This window comes from Mycteria americana, chromosome 3 (genome assembly GCF_035582795.1).
Source record: "Mycteria americana isolate JAX WOST 10 ecotype Jacksonville Zoo and Gardens chromosome 3, USCA_MyAme_1.0, whole genome shotgun sequence".
Taxonomy (NCBI): Eukaryota; Metazoa; Chordata; class Aves; order Ciconiiformes; family Ciconiidae; genus Mycteria; species Mycteria americana.
This window is the reverse complement of record NC_134367.1, coordinates 124,687,401-124,705,068: the sequence shown is the minus strand read 5'-3', so window position 1 is coordinate 124,705,068 and position 17,668 is coordinate 124,687,401. Positions and strand designations below refer to the sequence as shown.

General features: G+C 38.6%; 1 protein-coding gene and 1 non-coding gene across 5 annotated transcripts in view; both read left to right on the top strand.

The window, feature by feature from the left end:
• The window catches only part of MACROD2 (mono-ADP ribosylhydrolase 2), an 899,949-nt gene that overhangs the window by 403,795 nt on the left and 478,486 nt on the right, over positions 1-17,668 (top strand). The window lies entirely within an intron of this gene.
• LOC142408525 (U2 spliceosomal RNA) lies at positions 9,368-9,559 on the top strand. The gene has a single exon (XR_012775323.1). It is a non-coding gene; the product is annotated as a U2 spliceosomal RNA (small nuclear RNA).

Genomic DNA, 17,668 nt, shown 5'->3' with positions numbered 1-17,668 from the left:
GGTGTTAGCTGCCTGACTTCCTGGGCTCATACTGCGCTGCCCAAGTAGCAAGGTGCTACACTTCTGCAAATTCCATGAACTTAAGAGGGTAATCCAACAGAATTCTTTGCAAGCATCCTCTGATCTGGTGATTGATGTTTTATACCAGTATTTTTCCTTTTGTGTTTTTCTCAAAGAGTGAGTTATGTCACTACGCTGTAAAACCGGGTCTAAAGTATGTTATGGCAATGACAATGAGGAATACAGAGTGATGTATGAAAATTGCACTGATTGCTTTTTAGAGTGAATAGTTTTGGGTTTTAACCGCCACCATTTTGAATGAGAAGAGGACGGAGGAAGGAATTGGGGAGGTTGTCCCCAGGAATTGTCAAGTAACATGTATTTGTATAAATTTTGAAAAGTGTAAAGTGTAAGGTTTTAGGGAGAAGTTTTAAAAGTAGAATGGTGTTTCCACCCACTCCTTAGCCTCCATGTAAGACAGGAGTGTCACTGCTTTTAACAGTTGCCAGTGCAGCTGACCTGGGTTTGAATGGAAAGATCTTGTTGGTTGATGTTTAAACAAAATGTTAATTTGTTTACATGCCATGTGGTCCCAGCGGACTTATTTAGATCCCCAGGTGCCTTGAAAAGCCAAAGTCTTTGGCCGTTATGAGGAATTTGTGCAATACTTCTGTTTATCCTTTGTAGTATTATCTTCCTCTAGGAGATCTGATTCACTTGTAGGATGTCTTTAAGTAGATCTTTTTACTTTCATATTCAGTTAAAAAAAAGAAAAAGTTAAACAAGTGTCTAAATTCAGCTGAAGTTACTGGGTATAAGCACATAAAACCAATTTATTAGGTGAAGCAGGATTACTGTTCAGAGAGACAAGTGTCCCCCTGAAATAATAGCATATGCTGGCTTCTCTACTTGGACAACAGGAAGAGTTGTGTGGTTTTGCTACTGTTGCACTCCTTTTGAACAGTTAGTAAATAATGACAGATAACTTTTGGTTTGGTTTGGTTTTGAGTTGTTTAGCTGACAGCTGATTGACCAGCTATTCTGAAAGCAGATGGCAAAATCTGTTCAGGTGCTCCTTTTTTTCTTTTTCCTCTTTTTTTAAGTCCTCAGGATCTCACCTAATTACAAAGTGTGTAGAGTGCCTGTGGCCTAATACCTTTTACCCAAATAAGTAACATCCATTCAGGAATCTGGGTGTTCCTCACATGTTTTCACCATATGAATGGATCTCAAGTTTAGTTAGCAATAATACAATAAATCTAAATTTATATTCGTATGAACATATGAAAGGGAGCATAAAATAAATTCATACTTCTTCCCATCTGTGCTTGGTAAAAGTGTTGATATACTCATAACAAAAATTAGGTCCAAATGTTTCATCAAAACCAAAATTTTGTCATTTCTTATTACACAAAAGCAAAGTATTTATCTTGCAAGTATTTGAAGGTTTATAGAGTCCATGTGAAGAAATTTCTGCCCATTAATGCACATTATTAATGAATGCCTCTGGTTTATTTGGGATTTTTGTATATAGGAAACAGTATTAAGAGGCTTGTGTGTATGAATATTTCTAAAGTGTCTGCAACAGTATTTACTTAAGTGTAAATGTCCTGTGGAGGTTTTGCTATACCAGCAGTTCAGCAGAAAGCCCAAGGTGAAATTTTATAGAGTGTACTTCTGGTGTCTCAACTGATTATAACAGTAAATAACTAGAACATAATAATAGAATTATGTGAAAAGTTACTACATATAAATGTTTTTTATAATTTTTATTTGATGAAATATAAAATGATGCAGTATGTGAACTAACGTTGTCACTGTGCTTAGCTGTGTCGGTTCTGCTGCACCATCTAATTGATCCAAGAACGGAGTATATAGACCTCTCCTTTTCAAAGTACCTTCAGTTACATGGTTTCACTCTACTAGAGGATGTGTGTGCATGTGTATACACAGCCACAGGCATACTCTTTTTCTCAGACATGTCAAAAGATGAAACTGGAATACTGCTCATTTTTGATTACGTGGCCATTGTAATTTCTCCGTTATTAGCAGTTTGGCACCAATCAAGAGCAGCTTTTGCAGCAGTTTTGGTCATTGAGTGAACTGAAGCTCTTGACTTGACAGAAGGTTACAGAGAAGCCCAGAGAGCTATGTGGGAACTGGTTTAAAATCACAGATAACTGGGGGAAATGACCCCCCTAGGCATCAAGGGTCCCTATAGTGAATTTAAGCACACTTTTTGTTTCCTTGTCGATGGGATGAAAGTGGAACCATTTCCCTGAGAAAGTGGAACAAAGTGGCCACACAGTGTAGTAGCATTTTGCAAGAGGGGTCGGTGAGGGTGCCGCAGGAAGCGGGAGAGCAGGCTGGTGTCTGTCACCTTCCTCCCCTCCACCACTGCACATTAGATGTCTGCTGCTGTTGATAGAGGGGCAGGCAGGTTTTAAAAAGAAACAAATAAGTGGGGAAAGCAAATAGCTCTCACCGAGTTTCTTTCTTTTATTCTTTCTGCGAAACCAAGGGAAGCCTCTGATACTTCGCTCCTGGCAAAAATGTTTGTCCAGTTTTTACTGCCTCGTGTGCTTTCTTTTGATATGGTGGGCAAAGTGAACAAGCGTAAAATTGAAGCAGGCACAGAAGAGGGGAGGAGAAAAGGAAGGACCAGTCCTAGAGAGCGAGTTATACAATGCTAGCCCTTAAAGTGTAGGAAAAAAACCTGTTTAAAATTGCTGAGCATGAAGCAAACATTGCCTGGGTCAGCTTTCCAGCGTGACAGCAATAAACACGTGACCAATAATTCAACCCGACAGAGGAAGTGTTCAGGAATACAAATATCATGAACGCTCTGTTCTGCTTATGCACCTAAAATGCAATACGTAAGCCTGGACTTCCCTGACAGCACGCTGTCTCTCTCGTCCTCTCATTTGATGAGCGTCTTCCCTGTGAAAGCGCAGCCTTTCTGATCCCATTAGAGAAGAGAGGCTCTGTCTCTGTGGTCCTTTTTGCAACCTGTGCACTCTGTGAACCACGCCGTGCGTGGGGGATTTGTTAAGAGGTGCATTGGGACCTAACATGTCACAGGCAGACTTGTTACGGATGAAACCCCGTTGACAGAAAGGATTAGCTGCAACCGAGAGTTAAAAACAAGAAGTCATATTTTTAAGGAAGATCCTGGTGCAAAATTTTGATTATTTATTGGGCAAGAATATAGTCAGGGCTTTGTGTTATTAGAGATTCTGTACCCTAGGAAACTGGCAGTGAATTCAGTCTGGTGCTGCCAAACTGTACTTCAGAATCTGAGGTTTCATATGAAAAAGGGGGAAAAAAGCAAAACAAACAGAAAACCCTCTATACCCTGCAGCTGCAGAGAAAATACTCAGAAACTCGCTGTGACCAGAGTTGTGTTCTTGTCTTGAGTCAGCAATCAGCTTGAAGCAATACCTTTGAGAAGAGCGAACTGTGCTGGTCATTTCAATGCATGTGAGCTGTGAAGTCTGACATGTTTACACAGCAGCTCGCTCATTTCTGTGCTTTTTTTGCAAAAACCTCAATGTAATGTGTGCTATTTGAGAACGTATTTTCTTGGGACAGAAGACGAGAACCAGCAGGAAGGTTTATGATTTTTCGTGTAAATTAGAATTAAAGTTAAACTTCCCTTACTCTCTTCTCCGCCCCCCCCCCCCCCCCCCGAGAAAAAAAAAAGGCAAGCAACTTTTCAAATTGTGGAGAAACAGTGAAACAAGGGATATTTTCTTTGCCCACCGGAAAAAGCTTTAGTCATATCCGGACTCTTGAAAAAATCAAAACAAAACCCCCTTCTTCCCACTAACTCCTACATTCTCTTTAGTGCCATATGCCCCAACTTACAATTATCCAGCTTTTAATACATTCCACTTCTGCTCTGACAGCTATACAATGTACAACAGTTGCACAGAGTCAGAAGGCAAATCTGTGAAGCACAAAGAATAAAGAATTTGGTGACAGTTTAAAACAAGCGTAGTGAATATGGAAGTAAATAAGTAAAACTGGATACTGATGGTATTTTTTCATTTCTGTATGTCTGTCTAAACCTCCTGTCTCGAATGTACCTACACAGTACTGTGAATTTCCCTTTTGGCGTCAGCTCCACTGAATTTACATTTAGCAGGCTGCAGAATATGGGGGATCTTGTACCTAGTGCTCATGATCACCCTCAGGAACCTGTTAATCAGTGGAACAATTGTATGGTTATATGGCTCGCATCATGTTTGAGTGTTGGAGCTCAACATTAGAAAAGCACTGTAATTGCTAATAATTAGTACTGGGTAAGCCTCACAAGATTTACTTAAGAGTCCCCTCGTGTCAGATTCATATCCAAAGCGTATCTGAAGTATCTGAACCGTTTAAGGATCTGGGAGGTAATACTTTGTCATTGTGTAAGGCAGAAGACCTGTGTATGAAAGGGCAAGGGGATTGTGAAATAATTACTGGCTCTGCATTTAATTTGAGTCAATGAAAATGCCAGAGTGATTGAAGTGTTTATGCTGAAGATCAAGGAGTTAGATTGGAATAGGGTAATCAAAACCAGGGGCATCTTTCTTAAGTTTTTTAATATTTCTTAGGGAGGAGATAATGGAGGACTGTGAGAGTATGGCAAGGGAGTGTTGGAGGGAAAATCAGGATCAGAGGTCACACCTGTGTGAAGCGATGGTTTGAAAATGACATGTAAAAATAGAAATATTCTTCACTTGGCAGTGATGAATGGGTTCCTTGACCTGAGGAGGAATACTAGAGGTGGCTTTGCACTGTGGAGATGGTAATTTGATAGTGGCAGTTACAGGTGACAAAGTTTGCTGTTAAAAATACGGTGGAAAAAATGACTGGTCTTAATTATGTATGGGTACTCATGCCCCTGGGCCTCAATTGCCAGGGTAGATGTGCTTTTCTGCAGCGATGGCTTGTGACACTTTCAGTCTGCCGTTTTTCCATACTCCCATCCCTATTTTCTCCAGCTGTTCCCAGTATGCCTTTTCCTTTGTGTTTGCCTATGCTTCTTCGCCTATCTCAGCAGTGGAGTATTCTGCACCACTCGCCTGCCTCTTTCCTCTGGCACCACAAAACTGGCCTCGTAAAGTTGGTAAACTGGTGAGCAAGACTCATAGAGTCAGTATTGCTGTACCTGGGACTGTACATATAGTTTCCACAACGTGGGAGGTGGGACCAGCCATATCATGCTTACACATCTCTTGTATCCCCAGGGCAGGGAAACATTTGCCAGTGGCCTACAACTTTGCCTCTCTGCAAGCAATAAATGCCAAGAGCCTTGTCAGCTTTTTACACACTAAGACAAAAAGCATGTTATGGGCTGCTGGCTGCTTCTGTTCAAACATGAATCATGGATTCTGAGGTTGGTAGAGGGCTGTTTGCTTAAAAGAGGTTCTGATCGAGATGAATTATGAAAATGTCAATAAATACCACATTTTAAAAGGTAATAAACTGACTATTAATGTTGAAGGCAGAGCTCCAGGCAAACATTAGCAGCAGCCTGAACAACCTACCTTTATGTACCTTCTTCCTCCATAGCACTCAGCATGAGGAGCCGAAGCAGCCCTGAACCCCAGAAGGGAACTCTTAAAGGCCCAAATACTCAAAAATGCTTCAGAGATGCCATGCTCATGGATTTTGTTCCTTTGTGTGTGGGTTTCAGTCATAACTAGCCATGCAAGTCCCTTATGCGCATGTGACATCAATCCATTTCTTGGCTAATAATACCTAGTACATTGCAGTTTAGTATGGTGCAATTAATCATATGTCTAGGCACCGTGATGCCAAGTTTTATTTTGTTTTGAAATGCTGTGTATGGAAAATCAGAAAAAATAAATAGTGAAATGCCACGTTTAGCATAGTTCTCTTCTTTTGCAATTTTTTGTAAAAATGTACCAAAGATTTCTTCTAAAGGCTTGAGTTAAAAATAAGTAATCTTTTCATACGGCAGGTCAGGGTTTAATTGCTTGCCCACCCAGTCAGGAGTTACCTGCTACTTGCCAAGTTCCGATCTGTTCGGTATCATAACACCAGTTCAGAGATTACCAACTCAAATGACCCATTTGAGGAACACTCATATCCAGAAGTCTCCCTCTTCCCCTTCGCTGGACTTGAAGTCTAATCAGTGTTTAGACATTGCTTTGAAATAATGATAATGTGCCTTTTAATTAGCATCAATATTTCTAATCTTTTGGGAAATAATAGTGTGCTTCTTTTTTACTCCTTGACTGCTGACAGATGGCCACTTATTAAACATCATTAAATTCTGACATCAATCATTTTTGTGCTTTTGAAAATATGTTCGTCAGTTAAATGAAATGATATATATAGGAGGGAGGTTTCTCACACCGGCTTGTTTAGACTTTGATGCAGTGCTGAAACAGCATTTGGTGGAGGCCTTGTTTTTTAAGACATTGTAAGTATAATCTCCGAGGCCTTGCAACTTGTCATTTCAGTGTACACGCGTATGTTAAAAGGGGCTCTTGCATGGAAGTAGCCCGAATGCTTTTGAGACAAAGCCACTATTTAAACATTTAGAAACTTGAACTTTTAAGAAGCCTGCGCTCATACGCAGAAAACATTTCATGCATTTACATGGGAATTCATATTGTATGTGTTTTGTGAATGCTGTGAAAAAGCAAAGATGAATTCCCGTACATTATTTGCAGCAATGCTTTATTTGACTTGATGTGTTCTTGGCTAGAACCTCTAATTTGTTATTTGTGAAACTTTGTTTAATGGTTACAATTACGATCTGCATTGTGTCCTTGCTCACCTTAATAGCAGTATTAATTTGCAGGAAGGGACAAAAATTATCTTGCGGAGTTTAGGCTTTTTGAATGCTAATTAATTCAGAGCTCAAATGCTGTACCTGCTATTTAAAAGGCTGGCAGCTTGTATTCATCACCTGAGTGACAGCTGTTCCTAGACGTTTTTACTTTTAAAAAGAGGAGGGAAGATTAACTCCTTCCATGCTAATGACTGCTGTATTGACGTAACAATTGTTATGTTCAAAATTTAAATTTGCAAAATTTTGTCTTTAACAGATTTGCTGATTTTGACAGCATATTAGAGAAAGGATTGGTGACAGTATATTGTTAAGAGAAATTGCTAAACATTTCTCCAATACACTTCTGTTTTTTCGGGGGGGGGGGGGGGGGAGTCTCTGTGACATTTGATGTCAGAACCAGATCCTCCATGTAAACTAGAAGAGAAAGAATTAAAATATTGCTAAGTCAGATTTGAACATTTATAGTAAGTGTGGAAGCTGAATAATTTTTCTCTTGGAGTCAAATATTTTTAATATTTACTGTCAAGGAAAATATTTATTAGTTGCAATTCAATTAAATGTTCATTTAAACCATTTAAATGTCACACAAAATAGTAAAGAACAGTTTTATATTTTATACCCTGCATTCAAAGATCATTGAGTTGTTATTTGTTAAACTAAACTCCTCTGCACTAGGAAGAAAAGGTAGTCTTTGATAATAAAAAAGGGGGCTTAGAGACATGCAGGTAATTTAATTTAATTTAATCTGAGAATGAGTGTCAGCTAGTATAATGTAGATGTTCATATGCAGGTTTGAGAGGGTTACACGGTTTGCCTGAATGATTGAGGAAGTGAGATACTAATATTGGATTACATTCCTCCTTTTTCACAGAGGAACAGATAGCTAAAATATGTATGTTAACTCCATCCCTTCATTCCCTCCTGCCCCCAGTCAAAACATTTTAATTGTACTGCATTTTCTTTTTGGAGGAAACGTGGGACAAATCAACAGTTGCCTCAGGTCAAAGGGTATTGCTGAACTACTGATACCAAACAAAATTCCACAAAAGCTTCCAGATAGTATTTTAGGGTAAATTCAAGAGTTTTTTCCTTCTCCTGCTTTAAAGACGTATAAAGTCTGGTATGTGTTTTGCTGTAGAAGTATTTCAGAAATACAGATGTACAGTAGACATGTCGTAATAATTATAACATTTTCATTCTCATTTTGGAGGCCCGGTATCTTTAGGGAAGCTCAGGGTGGACTTGACTAATGCCTCTGGGCTTTGATTCTGCTCACATCGGTTTTTATGCATTCTGATTCAGTAAATCTCATTAAGCACATGTTTAACTTCCAGTATTCACTGAAAGTTCTGTTGACTTCAATAGCAAATTAAGCACATGCTTAAATGTTGTTCAGAGCCTTAGGGAAAGGTGATTAAACTAAAGAACAAAGCTATACTATTAAAATATTTTAACTCATTAAAATCCAGTGGATTTGCTGATACTGATTCACTGAATACTCTGTATTGAAAGTAAAACAATTACCTTGTAGTTGGCTGGCTCTCTTCCGCAGCTTGGAACACCAGCCTCAGTATATTAGCTGGGTATTTCTGCTGTGACAATACATTTCCTTTTACTTTTGACCTACTGTTCTATTCTTATAAATAACTAGTGATAACAATGACTGATTGAAAATATAATGGGAAATAAAAAGGTTTCCAAGCTTGTTTACAAAGTGTTCTTGAAAATGGAAATAATTTTTAAGAAATTGTTGTCTTGTTCCAAGTTACTCAAATGTCTTTTCTTATTACTCATTAACTTCAAAAGACATTTTTAGTTTCCACGCACAGGGATGATTTTTTGAAGCTTTAGCAGTATTGTCTGAGTTTTCTTTGTGTGTGGACATTTTCTGTGTTCATTTATTGTGGAGTTTGATACAGAGTAATTAAAAATCACGCTTTGGCAAGACTAAGATGTAGTCTTTGAATTAGTGTGCAAGATGCTCTAATGAGTCCAGCAAGCATTAAGAAAATGCACTGCAGTATGTAGTTCTGTCCTTAGTATGTTATTTACTAAAAAGTCCCTCAACCTTTTAGAATTTTGTGAAATACTTTCTGTAGGGGAGATGTGTTGCTCTCTAATCCATGGGGAGAAGGTTCTAAAATAACCCCGTAATGATTCTGAAACCAGAAGATTGCTTAAGTGTTTGGGGCAGGGAGTAGGGGGGCAGCAAGAGGTTAGAGGGGAGGTTGTTGGGTGTTTTTTCTTTTTATTTAGTTTAGCATAGAGGAAATAATCAGACCAAGACTGGAGTATTTTGGGAGGCTGGACATGGCATCATTAGCTTTCCCAAGATCCTGTCCTGGAACAGTTACTGTGTGTGCAAAATCATGAGCTCATTGAAATCCTGGAGTGAGTTATTTGGGGTCTGTAGTCTGTCTGCAGCTTCTTGAAATAAATCTGAGTGATAAAGCTACATAATTGTTGCTACTGCGGTGTTAAAATCTTACGATGATTCAGTCTCAGTGTGCTCACTGAGTCAGACCAAGAAACCATCGAGTCTGCTGACTCGCGTTTGCTTCTTGACCTTTTGGCAAAGATCAAGTGTAGCATATGTTTTTATCAGTTTAATATCTGTTATGTCTTCAACTTGAGGATTTTATATTAAATGAGTTTGGGGACTGGGAAATGTACTAGGAGCTTACGCCATCCTCTCCATGCGTGAAGTTGTTTCTGTTGCTGTGTTTCTAGAATGGCGTGAAAAGAAAAAGAAAAAAAAAAAAGGCAACAAGTCCCCTAATGACCATAAATGAGTGCGAAGGGAAGAGCAGGAACAGAGCAACCATAGATTATACTTCTCTAAAGTATTCTCTTAATCTCCACCTATTTTCAGCTCAGGGGTTTTCCTAAGCCTCAATAAACTCCTGTAAAAATAAAATAAAATAGCACTTCTGATTGCATTTTAATCATGTTTTCACTGTCTTCTTAATCCATATTAATATCCATTTTGTAATGTCCAGTATTATAACATCAGATTATCACCTTCAGGATTGGGCATTACGTTGTACTTACCAGGTACAGTGAACCTACACTCACTCTCATCCTTGTGGAAGAGCAAGTTATTGCATCACTGTTGATGTTTATTTTCACTGACCACTCTTACAGGTACTGTTTTTCTGAAAAATGAGATAAAATAACAATCAGAAATAACCGCAAAATCCAAAAGAAACAAAACGTACTGCATCATGGTGAAATGGTACATACAGGATTTGATTTGCTTTGATTAAAGACCATTGGAAAGAAATAGATGTGATCAATATCTTTGAGGAAACACTGCTGTCACAAGTGTTTAAAATATTCAGAAATATGCCGAAAACTATGGAGAGTTGGTGTTCACTCGAGTGTTTTTGATTGATTAAATAGCAGCTTATGCCATTTTGTAAACTGCATGTCCAGAACTGTTCATACATGTCGCAATCAGGGGGTGGCTAACAAAAGCTGGTTTTATTTGGCCTATGACATAGGTACCGCTGAGGTCTATGTAATGCAGCAGATGATGACAAGCATGGTTTATGACATCTTTTGAAACAGAATCAAGCCACTAAATGCCAAGTTGAGGTGACAGGGTGAAAACTGGAAGTTGTATTAGAAGCAAAATGAATACAGTTCAGATAGAGAGTGATCAAAATAATTTCTAGATGACATAACAATTTGACCCTTCAAGCATTTCTTACTAAGTACGTGAGGTAATACAGAAAGGAGGAACCTGTGTCATTGTAAATTAGTGTCCTTAAGTCTCATTACCAAGACACCTTCAGTTTTTTAATTATTTGACCTGCCATGGTTAATAAAAAGAAAGTTAATTTGGTGTGACATTTTTGGTGGTAGCTTGGTGCACTACCAAATTAATTGCAATAAAATAAAATAGTAGTTTCCAAAAAACCCCCAAACTTCCTGTTCCTTGCATTTTGAATTGGTTGATGATTTCTTAGTCATTATTTATGGCCTCAGTATTTAAACTAGGACATATTAAATAAAGCTGATGTTCTGGGGGTTGGGGGAAATTAAGTGTTTGCTAATTGTAACTATTTTAATGTTGCTATTTAATGGCAAATACAATATTTTGATTCTTTAAAATTTCTGTTTAGAACCAAAAAGTAATGTCTACAAGATAGAAATCCACTGCAGCAAAATACCATCTTATTACTAGGCATGCTGCGATGCTTACAGGTTATTGTCAATATACAGTGTCTACTGGCAAGGAAGCTTTTGTTTGTCATGGGAACAAAATGATTGCTCCTCATTTTTCTTGACTGCTGAGTTCTTTAAGCGAAAAGTGTTTTGATCCTGGAATAAATATTGATTCTCTCTTTTCTCTCTCTGAGAAAATTAATTTAGTGTGAGTTATATTCACCCAGGTGAGGTAAGGGCAGCTCAGGACCCCACAGGCTACTTAAACCTGTGACACAGGCCAGCATTCAAGAATTGTCTTCATTACCCCTAGGTCAGCACATATATGCTAGTTTTTTTGAAGAGTGTCTCCTGGGGCAGAGCAAGGGAGGATTCGTGGGCCACTTGTCTATAGCAGTAGGACTGCAGGCTTTCTTTATTGTAGCCAAGAAGTAGTTGAATCTTTCTGCCTTCATTCCTGTCCACCTCCGTCCACTTCTGAGTGGTTCTGTACCCTAAAACCAGGTGGTCCGGGTGAAACCAAGGGCACTAAGGCATTGTGCCTTCCAGAGACAGCCTTAGGAGAAACGTAAAGATCTGCATTTTGCTGTGCTGATTTTTAGCACGCAGAAATCCTTTTCACAGTGCACTGGGGGGAAAGTAGAGAGGTTGGCAATAGCCAAGTCTTCCCTTTGTAAATAGGCTGAAAACACGGAAGAGAGAATGCAGAGTGTTGAGATAATGCATGGGAATACTTTTACAAAACCGAGCATCCAGTGCTATGGCCACTCTTCAGCTGTCAGGGGACATGCTCATCCTTGGAGAGGGGCTCAGTGGCATATTCCTGCTACACAAATTGAAAGAATAGGCAAGAGCAATGGGAAGAGTTGGACAGATTTCTTTAAAGAATTGCATGTTTCCGCTTCCTTCTCTTTGCAGCTCTCTTAAGAAGATGTTGTTGTGAGAAACATCGGAACCTTTGCAGGTGACTACGTGTGCCTGTTGCTATCAGAGTGTTTGATACCAATCTGTGTGCATGTGCATCCCTATCAGATTCAAAGCATCAGCCCATGTTACTGTAGAAATTGTGTCATGCAAGTGCGAAATTTCCACTGCCCCGACTTCAAAATTAACTTTCATTAGTCAATTAACAATTAGACCAGATTGCTGGGTTCCCTTTAGAGAGTGATACCTATGGTGTCTTGATTTTGCCATTATAAAAGCAACAATTAGCAGTCTAAGAAATTAGTTTAGTGGAATTTATTGCAACATGATAAGCTTTGGTATTTGTAAAGTCTGTGTAAGCTTCTGACACACTGAATCACTGGGTATTATTGTGAAACTACTTTTTTGATGTTTATGTGCTGTACACTGGTCTTTGCATTATAGCACTGGCCATTTCCTTAGTAAAATGTTTTGAAGAGCTGAAGAAAAATGATAAGGATTGTACATCTCTCGCACAATGTTAACTGTACATCTCCAGCACGATATTATCATGCTTTTGTTCCAGAGTCACTGCTATTGAATTAATGTTGAATTCATGTTTCATTTCGTTTTTTATTTTTGACTCATTTTTAAAAAAAACCTCCACCACAATAAAAAACAAACAAAAATGAGCTAACATAAATATAACTCACTCACCGCTTCTGTGCCTCAGACAGACATAATCCTGCCATTGACTTTCTGAAAACAATTAGGATTGTTTGAGAAGGTTTTAAGCTAAAATGGTGACTTTCATATGGCCTGTATTATCTCTCCTCAAGGGAATGCATTTTGTTAAAGTGATGCTTTATGAGATTCAGTACTAATGTCAAACTTTGTTCTGCTGTGTGAAGTAACATAATTAAAACACCAAAATAGCAGAACACAAGCAGTGGAACATTGTTGAACTTGTAGATATTTCGACATAGGTGACTTAAAATTTGATGGAACAGTGATATCAGTGTTTGAGGCATGTCCATGTGAGATGTAAGAAAAACAAGCCTTAAGTAACTTCGCTATTTCCCTCAGATGGATTATATCCAGAGAGGAAGATGCAATATTTATGTGCAATAGCAGCTGGGTATTTTTAGAATTATTTTAAATTCCTTTATAGTAAGTCTCTGCATGATTAGAGAATAGATACAAATCAGATAAGGTAAGGGTTTGTCCCATTTGTGTGAAGTGGTCTTCCAGGATAAAATTACAATTTAGTTCTTTCTAAATGCGGTATTCATTTGGGAGTAAATTAATTAAGGCTGAGCTGATAAGTACCTGCTGTTGTTCTGCAGTCATGACATGGCAAGACACTAGGTATCTACATGCAAAACTCATTCGTACATAAAAAAAAATGAGAAGCCTGTGCCTATTGTTTCTAGAGCTGTTACATGATACTTTAAATAAATGACTTAATTCCATGTTCAAAATACTCGGAGGTATAATATTTTATTATTGTTTTATTAACTTAGGTTGCATTAGTGTAACAGCCCTTTCCTCATTTGAGAGCCTTTTCTCATGAGATAGGAAGGTGGTCTCTCTGCACTGTGCCCTACCTGGTTTACTGCTTTATCCATGCTATGACTTGAACAAATAGAGATGAACATAATATAAATCAAGCATCCTAAAATGACTCTCAGTGCAGGGTTCCCTCAGTGATCTTCACTGATGGGGAGGACATATTTGGAGGTTTTATCGGTGGGATCATGATATGAATTGCTTAGTTACTCTGTACATGCTGGAAAACTGGGTGGTTTCCTTGTTTCTCTTTGAGGGGAGATCAAAAGTCATGCAGCAGAAATGTTAAGACCGTCAGGGTTTAAAACAGACAGTTAAGACAACAGAGAACTGCACATGAGCTTTCCATTAAGTTGTAGAAGATCATTGACTTGATGTCTACATGTGTTTAAACACAGTTGCTTTCTATGCTTATTCCATTCATCCTGTGTCATTTTCTGTTGAATTATTTTCTGCAAATTGCAAACTGGTTTCATGTAACAATATTGAATGTAAAGGTATGTGTTTCTACATAAATGTTCTTTTGTATGAATTCTCTGCAATGCTATCTCAATGAGGTGGATGGAAAATCAAGTGCTGAATCTTTTAAAAATGCTTTTGAATGCTATCTTCAAGGGGATATTATGAGAAATGAATATAGCTGGAACTTAATTATGATTAACTTTCCCCTTTCCTGACAGTACTGACATTTACTTGTTTCTAGACAAATAGATGAATCATAGCTAATGAGTTGTTTTGATCATTTATGGTGTTAGTGCAAAACCAAGACCCACGTATTTTGACCCTCTACCTCTGAATTAACTGTAAAAGACTGAAAGCCTAAAAGCTGATGGTTTGCAAAGACTTATAAACTACTCTAAAAATTGCTCCATTCACTAGGCTTCAGCCTGGGGTAACAAACCACTGGTGAGCTGCATGTGGAGGGAGTCTGCAGGGCAATCCTTCATCCAGTGGACATTTGCTGGCATGTAGCACTGGAAGCTGAATATTTAGTAATGCTTTTTTTTTTCACATGAAGCTTTACCTATGGCTCTTGCTGTGAGTGAAATTGAGTGGTGGCCTGCGATCCCAGTGAGTCTGATTCACAGCAGGCTTTTGAGTTAGAGGGTTTCACGGCAGTATGTCCGTACTTCTTACTGTCTTCTTGATTGTCCAAATAGCCTCCATTAGAGCAAGAAAAGGAAATGTGGGTATGTGAAAGAGGGAAAGAGGATCGAACAGGGAGATGCTACATATAGAAAATAAAAAAGGAAACTTGACCAGATTGAAGTTAAGAATATTTAACCTGTTCCAGTTTTAGTATCCCTATATTTTTGTATGAACAGCAACGTAAAGGCGTATGGCGTTTCAAAGCGTGGGGATTTGCACCTGTGACATGTTGTTGGATATTGGAACAACGTTTTGGTTCTGAAGTTGGCTTCTAATAGTCGGTTTGGGAAGCATGTATTAAGTATTTCTATGGGGAGCAGTATTAGACTTTGCATGTAATTCAGCTAAGGTAGCAAATTTAGTCCTTAAAGCTTAATGTTTCTGTGATTTGAAAAATATTTTGCTGTACGTAGGGCTTTTTTTTAAAAAGTGGATATCTCACCCAAAGGCCGTGTACAAGCCTTCAAGTTTAACCTTTTCATTTTACTTGACACACTAGAAGAAGATAAGGAGGGGAATGCTGTCAGAAAATTTACACAGAGGATGGAGAGCGGTGGTGGTGAACGGGATAATGACTTCAGCTCTGATTTTCTTCCTCCTGCTGCAACAAGGCATCTGTATTCTCTGCTGGGTGCAACCAGCCTACAGGAAGCTTTCGTTCCTGTAAACCACAAGTAAGTCAGCAGATCATCTGGGAAATTAAAGAGACATCAGAGCTGGACTTGTGATGACCTGTTTAAAAAAAAAAATAAAAAGTGTGGATGGATGATGAAGGGGAATCATGGGAAGAACACGAGGAAGGACTTAGGTGTACTTGCATGTATTGTAAAGATCATACTGCTATGCTATCAGGTGCCATGAGCTGCCATCCAGCCGTAGCAACAGATCTTTGTCTTCCATTTCACATACAAAGGGGAGAGCTCAGTCAAAAATCAGCTTGCAGCTGGCTGGCACTTCAGGGGGATCACTGACAGTAGTGAAGGAATAAGACTGAATGTTTCTGGTCTGAGATTAGCTGAAGTCTTCTCTGATGATATAATGGCTTATTATACCGTAGTGTTCAGGCAAATGTGTATAGTGTGTAGTATGTCAATTATTTTGTCTAGTAATCAGACTTTTCATTTTGTGCTGCAGAAACAAATGCCTTTTTCAATTGCTTTAATATGCTACATTCTTTAAATTAGATAGTCTATAGGCAGCATATAAACAGCACTCTCCAATATTATTTCAGAAAATGAATGGCACGTGTGATGCCCGTGCTCATCTACAAGAGAAACTGCAGTGGCATAGGTTCGTGTTATTTGCTTCCATATGAACAGCTCTGAGTAAGCGTCCGTTCTCAAGAAATACACATTTGCTGCATTCTGGCTCGGGGAAGGCTGTGTGTCTATTTGACATGCTCTCAGTGGAGAATTGCTTATCCATGCCTGATCCTGACTGGTTTCACCTTCCAAAAGAAACTAACATAGGTCAAAAGTTGGCAAGATGGATTGAAAAGTGTTTCCAGCTGATGGAAATGCTTTTGGTAACCAAGTGGGGGAATTTGAAATCTAATCTATTCTCAACAGAAAACCAGCAAATAGTCTGTGTTTCAACACGAACAAGCTATTCCAGTATCTAAAGTGCTGACATACATGAGTTTTTCAAATAAGGGAGACCCTGAATCAACTACTTTTGCATGAAAGGTACAAATACAAAGTATCTTCTTTAATGGCCTGCGGTATGCCAAAAGAACTTTTTTTGTTTACTAGTTCACTGCAGTGCTAATAGCCATACCTGTATGTGAATGTCTCCAGACTTGCCTTCCTCCTCTAGTTCTTACGTTCAGTGATTTTGGCATTCCTAATTTCTCATTTCGTTCCCTTTCTAAATTTGTAATATTTTCCCTTCCTGTAGTTGAATCTTTCCCTGCCTTATTTGAATATTCATCATTTCCATTTTTCCTTTTTTCTCATATGAATTTCTTTTTCCTGTTTACTTTTTTCATTCTTGCTTGTTTGCCATGTTTAGTCCTTCCATATGCCGTTTCTTCACAAGTAGTTCCCATATTGTCCAACACTTTGAGGGAAACACACATTCTCAGTTGTTACCTGTTCCTCTACGTGAAACAGTGCGTGCTGTGAGGTTAGGATGAGAAGAGCGTGTCTTGTTGGACAAAGATTATTTTATTCATCCTTGATTTTTTTAGCTGCTTTTCTTTGCCCTCCATTCCTTCCATCTGTCTCTGACTGCAAGCAGAGTGTAAAGCAAAGTGACGACCAAGTGTCTGTTAGGTTTACTGTTGAAATACAGAATAATGATGAGGATGCGAGTCAGAGACTGAGTAACACTGGGCACAACAGCATAGAAGTACTTTACATATATTTCTTTATTATAATTTTCCTTTTTTTTTTTTTATTCCATTGTTTGTCCTTCTTTTTTCTCTCCTAGCTCATGTATACAACTAATTGATGTATTATAGGAGATCTTTAATCAAACACGGTTGCCTTCTCATTTGCCTGGAACGGGGAGCTCCTTCGGTATAGGAATTGTACCAGGAGTGCTAAGCCGCCCTTCATGACTTTGCAGGGCTACTGAAACCGCTTGTTATACCCATACCTCCCCCCCTGCCCCCATCCTTTGCACATCACAAATTTCTTAGTCAAACTGGTGTGTGCAAATTTCTAGTGTAAATTCAGGACTAAACAAGGCAAGGAGCACTTCCAGTTGTTTTGGTAAAATCTTTAAAAACAGTTTCAAAATGTAATTTCTCCTGACAAGGGCAATCAGCAAAGACAGATTTCTATGGTACAGAAGCAATCTTGTTTGACTGTCTTGAGCAAATTCTCCCACTGCCGACTGACTACTGAGATTAAGTGGGATTTCTAACAAATCCTGTTACAATGGGTCAAGCACTGTCTCTAGTTGTACTTATTTGTTGCAAGCCTCAGTAGAGGTTTATTTTAACGCAGCCATTTTGTGGTGCTTGGAATATCTTCATACTCTGATTGCTGCTACTATAGATAATGGATGACCACTTGGTTAATGTTTGACGGCAGTTACAATACACATCTCTGAAAGTTA